Raw genomic sequence first — 15,957 nt, 5'->3', positions numbered from 1 at the left:
AAATATTTTTGGTGTTCTAAGTTTTTAGAAAAAAAAAACAAAATAGATGTAGGAAGGGAAAAATCACAATAGCGAAAAAATATACACATAAATAAAACTAGTTTTTTTGGATTTTTGTTGGGGTGGAGTTACACCAAATATAAGAGAAGCTTACATGAAAATATTTCTATATGGAATAAAGAGTATGAAAAATGGTAAGAAAAATTGTGGTAATGGTGAGGCAATGTACAGAGCATAAATAACACACACCTAAGTAGAAATATTTAAATAAATAGCAAAATAATTATGAAAAAATCTTTTATTTAGGCCCTATATACAAAGAAATATTTACATACGCATGGGCAATAATATACTTATTTTTTTTATTTTTTTTGGCTCAACTAGCCCAATGCCTAGCTAATTGAGGGTTTTTTATTTCAGTAAGGAGATATGGGAAAAGTCCCCTAACTCACGCACTCCTATGTACAGTGAAATGGTAGGGATAGCCATAGTGTTTGAGTGATTTGATAGGGTGGAGTAACTTACTATGGTAATTATGGAGAGCCGAAAAACGGCTATCATTAGCCCTCCCCCAAGATGATGGTATATTCATGTACCATCATAAAGAATCTTTTCCAAAGAGAGTGCTTCAGAGTCTTTGACAAGATCTTCATTGTTTGGCCCCTTGGAATTTTGGTTCGTGTTACACTCATGCTTCATGGAACAATACTTACATGAGATAGTTGCCTTTTGCTCTGGTAGATCCTTTGGTAGAAGGTGACTCAAGTAAGGCTTCAAGCGATAGCCGTTTACCTTCCTGGAGTGCTCTTTCCCATTCAAGTCCATAAGTTGATAGTAACTTGAATTGAAAGCCTTCTTGACTATGTATGGCCCTTGCCATCTTGTTTCAAATTTGGCATCAAAACGATTATCGAGTCGATTGTCATACCTTAGCACAAGATCTCCTTCATTGATGCCTTTGTCCTTCAGTTTCTTGTCAAGCTTCTCCTTTGTCTGTGTGGCTTTCCTCTTATAGCACTCGTATGCTGCTTCTCTTTTCCACTCAAGCTCAGCTAAGGTAAGAAGTCGATCCATCCATACCTCTTGATCATCTTGTGTTCCTTTGCCATGAAGTCGCATTGTTGGAATGTTGAGCTCGATAGGCTGCAAAGCCTCTTGACCATAGACCAAGTGAAATGGTGTGAACTCCGTGGCTTCCCTATATGTGGTTCGATATGCCCACAAGGCACCATCCAAGAAGTCATCCCATAATTTTGTCTTGTTTTGCACCATCTTTCTAATGATTCCTGCAATGACACCATTAGCCTTCTCCACCAAACCATTTGACTGTGGGTAGTATGGTGTGCTATGACGATGTAGAATGTGAAGCTCCTCACAAACTTCTGTGAGAAAGCCCTTCCTAAACCCTGGACCATTATCAGAAACAATCTCCAAAGGTGTGCCAAATCTGCAACAAATGTGATTGTACACAAACTTGCTAACTGTCCTCTCATTCACTCTTGCCACACTTTGAGCTTCCACCCACCTAGTCATATAGTCTACAGCCACTAGAATGTAGAGTTTACCATTTTTTGTCCTAGGTAGAGGACCCATAGCATCAATGCCCCACTTTTCAAAGGGTCCATTTGCAAGCACAATTTGCCTGGGACCATAAATCAATCTTCTATTCCCATTTACCTGACAATTGTGACAACTTTTACACCAATGTTGGACATCCACATGCAGACTTGGCCAAACATACCCCGCAAGCAAAATCTTCTTCACAGTTAATTCTTGGGAAAAATGACCACCACATGCCTCTTCATGCAAACCTTTTAGAATGGCTGGAATTTCCGCGATAGTTGGTACTCTTCTGCACACTTTATCCTTCCCTCTTTGATAGAGGGAGACTTCTAGGAAGAGATACATGCTTGCCTTCTTCATGAGTCTCCTCTTCTGAGCTTTTGTGAAGTCTGGTGGAAACTCACCCTCCAAAATGTAGCCAATGATGGGAGCCAATGACTCCAATCCCTGGTACCTCGGTTGCTTCACAGCAGCCGCCATGATGACCTGCACTTCTTTCTCAACACATGTAACTACTTGTTGTGCAAGTAAATCGGCATCTTCATTCTGTTTCCTAGGAATATGATATAGTTGCACTTCTTCCAATTGATTAAACAATCTACGAATGGCATGAACTTTTGTCTGTAAGCTTTCATTCTTGCATGCCCAAATACCTAAAATCTGTTTAACAATGAGAAGTGCATCTCCCTTTACCATGAGGCGTTGTATCCCTTGGCCAATGCACATCTTCAAACCATGAATTAGTGTGTCGTATTCTGCTTCATTGTTGCTAGCTGAACTTGGTAGATTGAACTTCTCTTTCATGACCACCTCTCCACTTGGGTTGAGCAACACTAGCCCTCCCCCTGCTTTCCCTGTGGCTCGACGAAAAGCTCCATCAAAGAACAAGGTAAAAGCATTAGGAATACTTTTTGGTGGTGGCAATGGTAGGGTCTTTACTTGAGGCACCTTAATTTCTTTCTCATGTACCCTATAAGTGAGAATCCCTGCCAATTGTGCACGCACACTATCTTCTACCTTGAAAGAGTATTGAAACTCTTGCAACTCCATAATCCACTTTGAGATCCTAGTACTAAGATTCATTTGAGATGACACCCAAGGGAACAAATTTTCTGCAATGAGAATTACAAAAGGTTTTGGTAGTAGGTAGGATCTAAACTTTCTCACCGCAAACATGAGAGAAAGCATCATGAGTTCTGCTTTTGTGTAGTCTCTCTCCAAAGCATTCATGACCCTACTAGCAAAGTAGATGGGTCTCATCCTTGTACTGTGGGGATCTTGTTGTAGCAACACAGCACCAATTGTTTCCCTTCCAACACTAGAGCTAACAAAGAATGTGTACTCCCAACAAGGAGGCATGAGTGTTGGTAGCTCTGACAAAATGACTTTAATGTTACAAAAATACTCTTCAATCTCATCAGACCATGCAAATTCTACTTGTTGTGTTAACTTTTGCAAAGGATGAAGCAACTCCAAGGCTAAGTGAATGAAGCGTGACATATACTTCACCTTCTGAATGAAAGAGATGACCTCCTTAAGACTCTTCGGTGATGGGAGCTCAATAAGAGCCTTTGCCTTTGAAGGATCCACCTCAATGCCTTTATAGGAAACCTTGTGACCGAGCAAGATCACTTCATCCTCACCTATGTGGCACTTGTCGGGGTTGAGTTGACCTCCCATGTCATAGAGCTTCTTTAAACCTTCTTCTACCCTTTGTAGATGCAATGATTTTGAGCTATAAATGCAAAAATCATCAATAAAAACCCTAATGGACTTTCCAAAGAATGCTTGAAACACCATGTTCATGAAGCGTTGGAAAGTTGCAGGAGCATTTGTCAGGCCAAATGGCATGACTCTAAAAGCATAACAACCCCAAGGAGTGATAAAGGTTGTTTTCAATTGATCCTCCAATGCGATACCTATTTGAAAGTAACCCGAGTAGCCATCACACACAGCAAGAATAACAATGTAATTTCGAAATGGATTTCAAATTTGGATCAATTGTGTGAGAAATTTTTGAGGGGAAATTTTGATCTCGAACTTTATCATGCTACACTCTCCGTGTGACCCTTGCCACTTTCTCATGAACACACACACATTCTCTATGTCATGCACGAGTGTGGGAATGTCTCCTAATTGCAATCTCTCAAAAGAGAAAAAAGATAAAAGAGGCTTTGGCACTACACACACACACACACACACAAAAGGCCCGATTTTGGCTCCCTGTTGGCTCGTTACTTTTGGCGCTACCAAAACGACACACACATACTAGATTTCCTAACGAGATTTTCTCCTTGCCTCTCTCAAGTCTCTCTCCCTTGGCCCATTATTGGTGTGTCTTAACTCCACAGACACACACACGCCATTTCTGGCTTGCCTCCGTGATTGGCACTCTTGACGAATCACACACTCACAACCCACGTGCTATGATGCAGGTCTCTCCCTCTCTTGGCATTACCACCTTCAGCCAGCTCTCTCTCAGCAAAACTGGGTACATGATCACGTCAGGGGAAGAGGCCGAGGCCGAGGCCGATTAGGAGTCAAATACTTCGGGCGAGCTCGAAGAGCTCAATGTGCTCAGATTTTTTATTTGGGCTCATTTCGGCCTCCGTTTCCACTACAGGCAGTAAAAATCTCTTTTACCTTTCTCCTAGTGCTAACTGCCTTTGTTAAATCCCTCCTAACTTGTGGGCATAATGCAAGAAACTGAGGCCATGAGATATCAGGACCCTTACCTCGCATGTCTTCCAACAGGTTGTATGGAGCCATACCATGTCCAAGAGGGAAGTCTTGGAGATTGATACGACGTCGAGTCCTCGTAGCTTCCTTGGTCTCCTTTGCCTTCTTGCCTTGTCCATGGTCACTCTGTGATGGGACACCCTCTTTCTCTTTACCTTTTCCTCGGCCACGCTTAATTCCATTTGCTTCCATGTCAACCTCATTTGAGTTTGTCACCTCTACCACATGCACATTTGGATCTGGCAAAGGTGGAACTCCTTCTACCCCTTGTGGAGGTGGTCTTGGTCCATTTGGTCTTTGTAGAAGCCTTGGTTGTTGACCAGTTCCTTCACCTGCATTCATCACTGGGTAATTCAAGTTAGGTCTCCCTGGCTCCCCACGGGGCCAAGGACAATTATACATCCCATGTCCAGACTCTCCGCAATTCCAACATTGCAAGACTCTCCTAGGTCATGGATCTCGCTCTTCAGACTTCTTTGCTTGTCCCTTTGGACCTACAGCTTGTGCAAGGTGAATTGACAGGCTGTTTAAAGATTCGTTTAACTTCTCAATTACTTCCGCCGTTACCTCAGGAAGCTCCCTCGATGTTGATTCTTGTGACTTACCTTTGGGTCTAAGACCTTCTATTGGAACCTCTCCCCTTAAGCACTTGAGTTTCCTATATTTCTCAGCAGCCCTAGTTTCAGCTACATCAAAGGTAGCAGGTGCACCCGCCTCAACTTTTACCTTAAGGTCGGGAAAGAGTCCGGCTATGAACCTCTCCTTCTTTAGAAATTCTGCACCATCACCAGGGTTAGCAACATTTCGTATCCATAGAGCCCAAAGACGTAGAAACTCTTGCTTGTACAAGTAGTAGTCATCTAAGTCTTTTTGCTTATGAGAAACAATGTCTTGCCATAATTTTTGAGTGTTTTGGGGGTCAAAGAAGTATTTCTTGAAACGATTCAAAACTTCTGTGTAATTCCCCTTAACTTCCTCAGGGAAAGAGTCAAACCAAGTGCTAGCATCTTTCCTAAGGACCACCTCAAACATTTCTACACGTTTTTGATCAGTTATTATCCTCTTGATACGGCAAGACATCTTGAAATTCGCTAAAAATAATTTTGCATCCTCTCCAGGCTCTCCAAAGAAAAGAGGATACCCAGACATTTGGCGTTGGCTTTCCATTGAATTGATTTCAAAGTGACACCCGTTTTTGTTTTTCTTTCTTAAAAAAATTTACACAATAATGTTTTCTAGCTTGCAATCTATTCTACAACAAAATAAAGATATTCACATCAAACGACCTATGATAATCAATAAGAGGTAGGATGACAGGGTTTGGTGATGCGAGAATTTCTCCTACTCTTTGGGCACCAAACATGAACACCATACGTTGTTGGAAATGGATTTTCCTACTAATTGCAATGTTTATTCTAATGTGTGGAGTGAAATGGAAGGGGAAAACCTCTATTCCTTGGCCATTATCCATGGTCTATGCATGACCTAATGCTTAAAACAAAACAAAAATATAGACGTCCAAACTAAGGTCGTACCTAATGAGAGGCAAAATAAAAGGATTTACTGAAGCGTTTATCTCGGCCAACCTAAGAGGACCTAAAATTCTACGAATGACACGTTGAAATTGCAACTTAGTACTAAAAATTATGTGTACCTTTTGCCTTGCAATGGGAATGAAGGGATCATACAAATTTTCGTGATTCATTCAAACTACTTGACTATGCTAAAGGTTGATTCTACACAAAAATACACAAGCCGTTCCTCCGTGGGGGCACCAATTTGAGGCGGTCCGGGGCGGGCAACAAGAAGAGCAACCTCTAGACACCCTTCAAGGCTTCCGTGCTGCTCAATGGGGTTGGGGCACAACACAACACAAACCAAAACAACAAACCCACAACCAAATCCCAACTACACAAGGGGCACCACCTAGTTTAAGAGCGAACTAGGACGCAAAAGAGGAGAATCGTTAGAGCAACCCACAAACAAGCAAGGAATTTACACTAACCCTAACACCAGTGGAACACTCTCACACACTAAAACACGAGCGAGAGAGAGAGAGAGAGAGAGAGAGAGAGAGAGATAGTGCTCGGGCTGCTTTGAAACGTATTGGCAATGATCAAGCAAACACAACTATATATTTAAGAAAGAGAGAGAAAGGGGGAGGGGGTGCTTGTTGCATTAATACCTTCTTACAAATCTGTCATGACAAATCAAAGTGAAATTAGTATTTGTTCAACATAGCTTGCGTAAATTTCACCACAACACATCACAAGAAAAGCCACCCCAATCACTGTCTTAAAGCCAGGGGAGTCCTCTCCACCCTGTCGCCCTCTTACAGTATGTGGGATTTATGGCTAGATTGATGACAACACCAGAGACAAGCTATCAAGAACTTAACAAAAAACACCAAGACACTTACGCATCATTGTTGTCCATTACTTCACGTTGGAAGGGAGACAAAATATCCAAGCTTAGTCCAAATCCACCCTCCTTGATTCAGCAAATGTTGGGCTTACACTAGTAGGAGAAATGATAGATTTCCTACTCTCAATTGAATGATCACTCTCTCTCTTACAATGGCATAGTGTTCCCTTGCTAATCCCCTATTACAACAAATGCACATGCATAAGACAATGAGCTTCCACTCAAGAGCTCCTTCTAGAGAGGTTGAGCTTGGCTTCTCAAGCTATAACATAGTGCTCTTGCTTATGGCTCCCCCCTTTGTGCTACCTACACCCTCCTTTTATAGCAATTTTGAAGGCTAGGGTTACTCCTCTAACCATGGTTGGGTTAGATTTTCAGCAATTTATCTAATTTCTTTTGCTTGGAATTATCAAGAAGTTGGTGGGGAAAGAGAGAGGAGAGAAATGGAGGTGATAGGACTTTTCATAGTGGGTTAGTGTTATTAGAGTTAGTATTAATTTACAAATGGAATTGGATATTTACAATGGGAGTATCCATGTAGGATGCAAATAAGGAAGAAAACTCTTAAGAGGTAAGAAAAGGTGGATTTCTTACAAGGTTGATGCTCCAAGTGTCTTGAGTAGGGCCAATTTTTGACGCTTGTTGACGGTCCACTAGCTTTGACGGTACATTTTTTCTCCACTCTTGACCTTCCTTGAGAGACAAGGTAATTGAAGCTGAGTAATCAACCACCATGATGCTGTCTTTTAAGAGAAGAGGCTGAATTTTGTGGTTTTTTTGATAGATATGGGTAAATTGGAGGAGGAAAAATGAGACTAGGTGGTCAATTTTGGAATGGAATTGTGTGTGGGAGGTATGAGTTCACCATGGTTTCTCTTATTCTTCAAGGTTGAGGAGAAGGTGAGTAGGGTGCAGAGAGGAGTGGTGAGAGAGGTGGGGATGATGAGTGGAGAAGTGTGTGTGAAAGAGGAAAATGATAAAGTGGAAGAGAGAGTGTGGCTGCATAGCATGGGAAAACTGGGGTCCACTAATAAAATCATAGCTCACAGCTCGTAGCTCAAAAAAATATGAAAAAATTTGAGGCAAAAGTTCAGCCCACGAGCTACAATTTTTGTTTGTATCACCTTTTCAAATTCGGAGAGCAAGTGAACTTTAAAAATTCAGCAAAACCGACCGTTTTTGTCCACTGCACAAGGTCCTTGTGGGGTCCTTCTTTGGATGATTCTTTTGAATACCTCCAAGAGTGAGCCCTCCATAGTGCATGTATGCATGCCACCTACCCTTGACCTTATTTGGTAGGTCTATAATTGAAGATATTGTTGAGATTATGATATAAGTGAATAGTACAACTAAGAAAATCAAATATTGAGGGGTCTAAAAAATATGTACATGTCAAATATAAATAATATAAGTGGAAAAAAATATAAAGGGGTCAAAAGAAATCTCTCTCATTATGAGGCTACCATAAAAAGATAAATATTTTTGGTGTTCTAATTTTTTAGAAAAAAAAAACAAAATAGATGTAGGAAGGGAAAAATCACAATAGTGAAAAAATATACACATAAATAAAACTAGTTTTTTTGGATTTTTGTTGGGGTGGAGTTACACCAAATATAAGAGAAGCTTACATGAAAATATTTCTATATGGAATAAAGAGTACGAAAAATGGTAAGAAAAATTGTGGTAATGGTGAGGCAATGTACAGAGCATAAATAACACACACCTAAGTAGAAATATTTAAATAAATACCAAAATAATTATGAAAAAATCTTTTATTTAGGCCCTATATACAAAGAAATATTTACATACGCATGGGCCATAATATACTTATATTTTTTATTTTTTTTATTTTTTTTGGCTCAACTAGCCCAATGCCTAGCTAATTGAGGGTTTTTTATTTCAGTAAGGAGATATGGGAAAAGTCCCCTAACTCACGCACGCCTATGTACAGTGTAATGGTAGGGATAGCCATAGTGTTTGAGTGATTTGATAGGGTGGAGTAACTTACTATGGTAATTATGGAGAGCCGAAAAACGGCTATCAACGATAACCCAACACTTATCCAATTAAAGGAAGGTGCCAAACCAGTGGTGCAAAGGCTAAGGAGATTAGGGCTAGTGCAACAAGATGCACTCTTAAAAGAAGTAAAAAGATTACTCAAGGCAGGATTTATCTACCCAGTGGAAGATTCTGAGTGGGTGTCTCCAGTTGTGGTAGCACCAAAGAAAAATGGGAAGTGGAGGGTATGTGTGGATTACAAGCCTCTAAACGCAGCCACAAAAAGGGACCATTTTCCTTTGCCTTTTCAAGATGAAATACTAAATGAAGTGGCTGGTCATGAAAGGTACACAGTTTGTGATGGGTACTCAGGCTACTTCCAAATCAGAATTGCAGATGAAGACCAAAGAAAGACTACCTTCATAACACCTTGGGGGTGTTTTGCTTATAGAGTTATGCCTTTTGGTTTAACTAATGCCCCAGCTACTTTCCAGAGGTTTATGAACTTGGTGTTTCAACCTTACTTTGGTAAGTCCATACGAGTCTTCATTGATGATTTTTGCATTTACAGCTCTAGGGAAGTACATCTGTCCAAGGTTGATGAAGGTTTCACCCGTCTGGCCCAATTGGGTGGGCAATTGAATAAAGACAAGTGCCACATAGGTGAGAGCAAGGTCACTCTACTAGGCCATGTTGTGTCTCAAGATGGTATTGAGGCTGACCCTGAAAAGGTAAAGACATTGTTAGCTTTACCTACTCCTTCAAACATGAAGCAACTAGTCTCCTTCATTCAAAAGGTTCGCTACATGGAACGATTCATACATCTCCTTTCTCAGGCAATCTATCCTTTGCAGTAGCTCACTAAACACACTACATTGACATGGAGTGAGGAGGGTGAAAGGTGCTTTCAAGAAGTTAAAACCATTTTGAGCTCATTGCCTGTCGTCCTACAACCCACATGGGGTGAATTATTCTATGTAAATCCTAGTGTAGGTCCAGAAGCTCTAGGAGCTGTCTTGATGCAAAAAGACCCAAAGACATCTCTCATGAGACCAGTCTACTTCTCTAGTAGAGTGATGACAGCTACTGAAAAGGGTTTCAGCGCAACTGAGCAATTGGTGCTAGCTCTTAAGTTTGCAGTGGAGATGTTTCGGGCTTACTTACTTCCAAGACAATTTGTGGTGATCACAACTGAGGAGGTTTTTCCATATGCCCTACAACACATGGAATTGTCTCAAAGAATAGCAAAGTGGGTGGTGCAGCTTCAAGAGTTTGACTACACACTACAAGTAGAGGATTCCACCCGTGCTTGTTTGGCAGATGTCCTCACACAAAGGTGTTATGAGAAGGCCAAGAAAGAGACACCTAGTAAGGTACCGCCTATCCCGGAGCCTGAAGTTCTACTGGGAGCACACGGTCTGTATTTTGATGGGGCTTACAAGAGGACCAAAGACAAGGCATCAGCAGGCATAGTAATATTAGGTCCAGAGAAGGAGAAGATCTTTGCAAAAGGGTTTCATCTAAAAGAGGTTCATTCTAACAATGAGGCAGAGTACCATGCCCTTGTTTTAGGGTTGCAATGTTGTCTTTCTCAGGGCATCACAAAGCTAAATGTTTTTGGTGACTCCATGTTGATTGTTAAGCAAATGGTTGGTGTATGGGCCTGTAAAAATTACAAATTGTCTGTTAAGATGAGGGAAGCAAAGGCCTTGTTGAAGGGTTTTAAAGAAGTTCGAGTGCACTTTGTACCTAGAGATCAAAATCGAGAAGTAGATGCCTTAGTAGGTGAAGAACTACAAGCTCTCATAGTAGGTGCTATCCTTGTGAAAAGTCCTTTATACCAGGGAAAGGAGGAGCTGCATGATTTACTTTACTTTCTTGATCATTGTGAAGCACCCTCTGGTATGAGTAAAAGTGAACGCAGGTGGTTGGCAAAAAAGGCTACCAGGTATAGCTTAGTGAATGAGGACTTGTATTGTAGAGGGAAAGATGCTGTCTTAAGGAGAGTTCCTGCATCCCAAGAGATAAAGGATATTTTGTTTAGTTGTCATGAAGGTGTGTGTGGTGGCCACTTTGCACAAGAGATTACTAGCAGAAAGATTTTACAAGCAGGGTTCACGTGGCCAAGCCTCCATCGAGATGTACAACATTGGTGCCGCACATGTGAGGGTTGCCAAAAAGCTGGACCAAGGCGTCTTACCCATGAAAATCAGCATCCAATTAAAACCTATGGGCCATTTGAAAAATGGGGGATAGATGCAATAGGGCCACTACCTTGCACTCAATCAGGGAAGGAATACATCATTATGGGGGTGGAGTACATGACCAGATGGGCAGAAGCTTGTCCCACAAAGCGCATCACAGCCAAGGACGTGAGTGATTTCATTTTTGAATGCCTTTGTTGCCGTTTTGGCACACCTTTGGAGATTCTCTCGGATAGGGGACCGGGATTTCGAGCTGATTTAGTCGGGCAATTGATGAGCAAGTTAAAAATCAAGCGCAGGCACTCTACACCATACTACCCTCAGTGCAATGGTCTTGTGGAAAAGGTAAATGGTCTTATATGTAAAATCATCACTAAGCAAGTTCATTTACATCCTAAGGCATGGGACAAACACCTAGATGCAGCACTTTGGGCCTACAGAACATCCTTTAAAACATCCTTCGGGTATACACCTTTTCACTTGGTTTACGGGCAAGAGGCACTATTGCCTATAGAAGTGGAGCTAGCGAGCCTCCGAGTTCTAAAAGCACATCAAGAGGATAGTCAAGAGAAGCAGGTGGAAGGAAGAATCGTCGATTTGGAGAGGTTAGGGCTAGATTGAGAGTCAGCAGTGAAGTACTATGCAGCCCAGGCAGAGAAGAAACGAAAGAAGTTCAATCGCAACCTTGTCAAGAAAGGTATCAAGGAAGGTTCTTTAGTGCTCAGATACGACAATCGCTTTGATCGCAGGAAGGATGGTAAGTTCTTGCTTAAGTGGGAAGGCCCTTTTGTAGTGATACAGAGGTTCTCAAATGGTAGTTACCAACTAGGTGACCTAAATGGTAAGGTACATCAGACCCCGGTAAATGGTTGGCGATTGAAGGCCTACCAATGTCGTCTTTCACAGCCATATGCTGGTGAAATCAATGCTAAGGATGGTTCAGAGGAGAGCTCATCATATTCGAGCTCTAACTAAGGTAACAATCATGTACATAGTCGTTTCAAAAAAAAAAAAAAGGAAAAAAAGAGAAGAAAAAAAGAGAATGCTACCAGTGAAAGCGGATATTGACAATGGATGGGGTATGGCTTTCAAGGGTCTAGGAGACCAGTTGTTAGTCATGGATGGATACAATTATTCATCAGAAAGGACTAAACAGGGTGCATCAGCCAAGAAAGCAGTAACATGGCAAATTCAATTGGTACCAGGTGGGTAAGTATTCAAGAGAACCCTATTGTAGCACAACCCATAGCTAGAGGCATCAAATACCTCTAGCTTAAGAGGGAGCGCTATATGATGCATGGTTTTTAGGACCCCTTCTGAAGATGCAATAAAGGCACAGTCAGTTGTTGGGGAGATGAGGATACTCTAGTCCAAGGGATCTCGAAAGAGAAGAAAAATCTACTTCACAAGCACCAAAGAGTACAAAGTGCCATGGACAGAAGATACGTGGGAACGAGCTCTTATGCATGCCTACAACCTATATCTTACAGAATAGCCCATTCTAGGTGTGAATTTCTAGTGAAATTTACACGAGGATGTTCGTGTGGACTCACAGCACAGCATACTCCGTTTTCACTTTTTTACCGACAGTAAATATTTTTTACCTACAGTAAATATTTTTCACCTACATGGTAAATACAAATCACTTTTTACCTACAGTAACTTTTTTTACCCATGGTAAATATTTTTTACTGCACCATAAGTATTTGGTAGGTAACAGTTCACTGTTACTAGAAGCAGTGATTGGGCATCAACAATGCAGTTACAGGAGGAGAAAAGGGGAAAATCTTATGGTAAAGGTGAGTCAACAGGGATAAAGACTTTTGAGTTGAAAAGAGACATGCTGATTATTTCAAAGAACACATGTCAAAAGAAGCCATGGTTGAGGATTTTTTGAGAATTTGATATTCAGGAGGACCCAGCTGCCACCTCCCCCCCGCAGGTCCCCCCCTGACATGTGCAGAACCTCCAGTTTCAACAGCCACCTTACCTGCTCTTAAATGCTGGTCAAGGCCTTATCCCCATGTGTCACAATCAGAAAAATCAGCATTTACCCTCCCCTCTCACATCACTCTAGAGAATATCTTGATGGTAAATATCAGGTGACCTCAATCTGTTGACCACCCTAAGCAAAAAGTAACCCCAATCAGCGGATTTAAGCATGTTTATCCCTAATACTAAACCCTCTCAGAAACCTATATAAGGAGGCCTTCTCTCACTCAAAACCAACACTTCACCCACTTCACCAAGCAACGAAGCTATGGCGACATTGCTCACAACGAGGAGCTATGGATGGAGCTCTACTCTCTCTCCCTCTCTCTCTCTCTCTCCCTCTAGTATGCTACATTACTAGCCCTAAAACCTAAATAAGGAGTCTTCTCTCATGCTCCATGGCCACCATCCTCGCCATCATTCTCTAAGGTATTGATGTGTTGCTAGTAGGATCATACCTACTTGCTGGGTTGATTGTTTTTGACAAGGGATTATGCCATCCTTGGCTTGCTTCTCTATATCCTTGTTATGTGTGATCAGATGCCGTTGTATTGTTAAGCTGATGTCTTGTGTATATATATGCTACATAAGGTCCCTAAGCTTCGTTTCTATGTGTTTTGCCATATGTTTTGATGCCATCATAATGCTAGAAGTCTCACTTGCCTATGTGCACTATGTGTGAGGTCCGGTGACCTTTGTGTAGCTTTCTCGACTTTAGCTCCTATTGACTTTGATTTTTTTTTCACCTGCTCAGGCAACTTGAGGCTTTGCATCATATTTAGATAGTCTTTCACTTCAGTCAGGCAATCTGTATGGGTTTGTACAAGGTCTTGATCTTGCTGATATTCATTACCATGTGCATCTTGATATGCATATGTGAGATTGGTCACATGTAACTGTTTGAACACTGTTGGATTTGTCAGCTTTTGACTTCGACTTGTGGAAATCACCTGAAACTTTTGTCCTTGATGATCTTCATAGAGGCATTCATATGTAGACTCTGATGGAGTCTGTGTCAATTGGAAACTTCGAACAACCATATGATCTTTCAATGGTTTCTACCTTGAAGGAGTTTGTTGGTTAAAGGCTCTAGGGCTTCTAACTGGTGTAGCATTTCTTAGTACATAAGCTGATCTTGATGGATTTATAGCTCCCCCCTTCCTAGGGTGATCACTATAGCCTGCTTCATAGTAAGAGTTCAAAATTGTTTGACTCTGGTTTAGTCTCACCTTTTGGGACTGTGAAGGTACACTTTGGGTAGCACCGTTGATGTTTGGCATCTGTAAGCCTTTTGCATAGTTTTCTATGTATCTCCTTGAAACATGACAAATTATTCCCCAAGTCAAGCTGTAAATAGGATTATCTTTGCCTTGATGTTTTCTATCCCATGGGTCTCCTATGATATGAGCTTCTGTGGTTTCAGGACCCAAGGCATCATAGGTGCTAGACTCTCGTCTATATCTATGACTGTTTTGGTAAAAGTATATGCTTGTTTGGTCACAATGTCAAAGATTAATTTTCGATGGAGGAGAGTTTGGCTCTGAACAGATTTTTGGGTTCACTCGGGTAATATCCTTCAGCTCTAGAGAGGATGGGCTATAATAGATTCTTTCCTCTAAAGTGAACCATCCTTTCTGATCTATCACTGGACTCACTTCTATGAGCTGGTACGTGGGCCATTCAAACATTGGTTGATTCTTTTTGTACAAATTTCTTTTTTGGTCTACATAGTGTGCATATGAATTATGGGTGCGATACAAAGCTAATAGAATTTTGTTTGATGTGCCCCTTAGACTCGTGAATGATTGCACACTTGTGGATGCAGAATTATTTGCAAACCTAACAGTCTTTTCAACATTCGGTGATATTTGGACACCTTGAACAAATCCATGCAGGTATTTGTTGTTCAAAGAATCAATTTTAAGCTTTTCAGGTGCATGTGCATCTTTATGCTGATTTTGAACTTGCAGTGTTTTTATTGGTGCTTCTAATGGTAATGCAGAATCATCTGATTGCATTAAAAGTGACGAGTTAAATGCACTTTTATCAAGATTCTCATTTCCAATTTGCTTTGTGCCTTGCTTGGCAGTTGATGTGTCCCTGTTGTCTGGATTTCTTGGATAATCTTCAAAAAAATGCCCACCTTTTCCTCCACAATCTGAGCAATACGCCATTATTTTGTCATGTAAAGCTCTTGCTAAGAAGTTTCAACTGGTTCTGTCATGTAAAGCTCTTGCTAAGAATTTTCAGCTTCTGTGCTGGCCAAGTTGTCGGCATCTTCTTTTAAAACACTAAGCATCAAGCTGTAGAATGCTCCATCTTGACCTTTGTACTGTCTTTGGCTCGGTTCTCCAATTAGATTAGCTTCTATTGGTTGATCTGTTGGATCTTGCAATTCTAGTTCTCAACTATAGATCCGACCACTATAATCCATGTACAATGACCTTGATTGCAGACTTGTGTAGATTTTTGGATAGCCACTTGGGTTGACTTTTTGAACTTCTATCTGCACTTCATTTTTGAGTTTGCAATACCTGGCTCCATTGAAGTATGTGAACATCTGGGAGTTTTCTGGATCTGGCTTTACTCGGATCAATAGGATCTTGGCTCCTTTGTTGCTTTTGCTGCTCATCAAGTATCTATGGCCTTCTGAATCTGCATATAAGACTTTATCTCCATTGTAGCCATATAGCTGTAAAATTTGGTATGTTGCACTTGAATTCCCGGTCAAGCTATGATTCTTTATGAATTATTTTTTAGCTTTTTAAAATTTTTAGGATTTTTTGAAGGTTTTATGAATTTTGTGATTTATTGGGATTTTTTTTTATATATTTTTGAATTTTTATGAATTTTCTTTGCTTTTATGAAATTTTTACAATTTATATGATTTATCTGCGAAATTTTTGAATTTTGTAAGAGGTTTTTATTTTTTTTTGTGAATTTCTATGTTTAAGAAAAAAATAAAAATAAAAATTTATTTTGTGATTTCCTAATCTCTTTTTTTTGGATTTTTAAATTGTTTTTATGATCTTTAAAT

Source organism: Adiantum capillus-veneris, chromosome 24, assembly GCF_014529385.1.
Source record: "Adiantum capillus-veneris isolate H3 chromosome 24, ASM1452938v2, whole genome shotgun sequence".
Lineage (NCBI taxonomy): Eukaryota > Viridiplantae > Streptophyta > Polypodiopsida > Polypodiales > Pteridaceae > Adiantum > Adiantum capillus-veneris.
Note: the sequence above shows the minus strand (reverse complement) of the source record.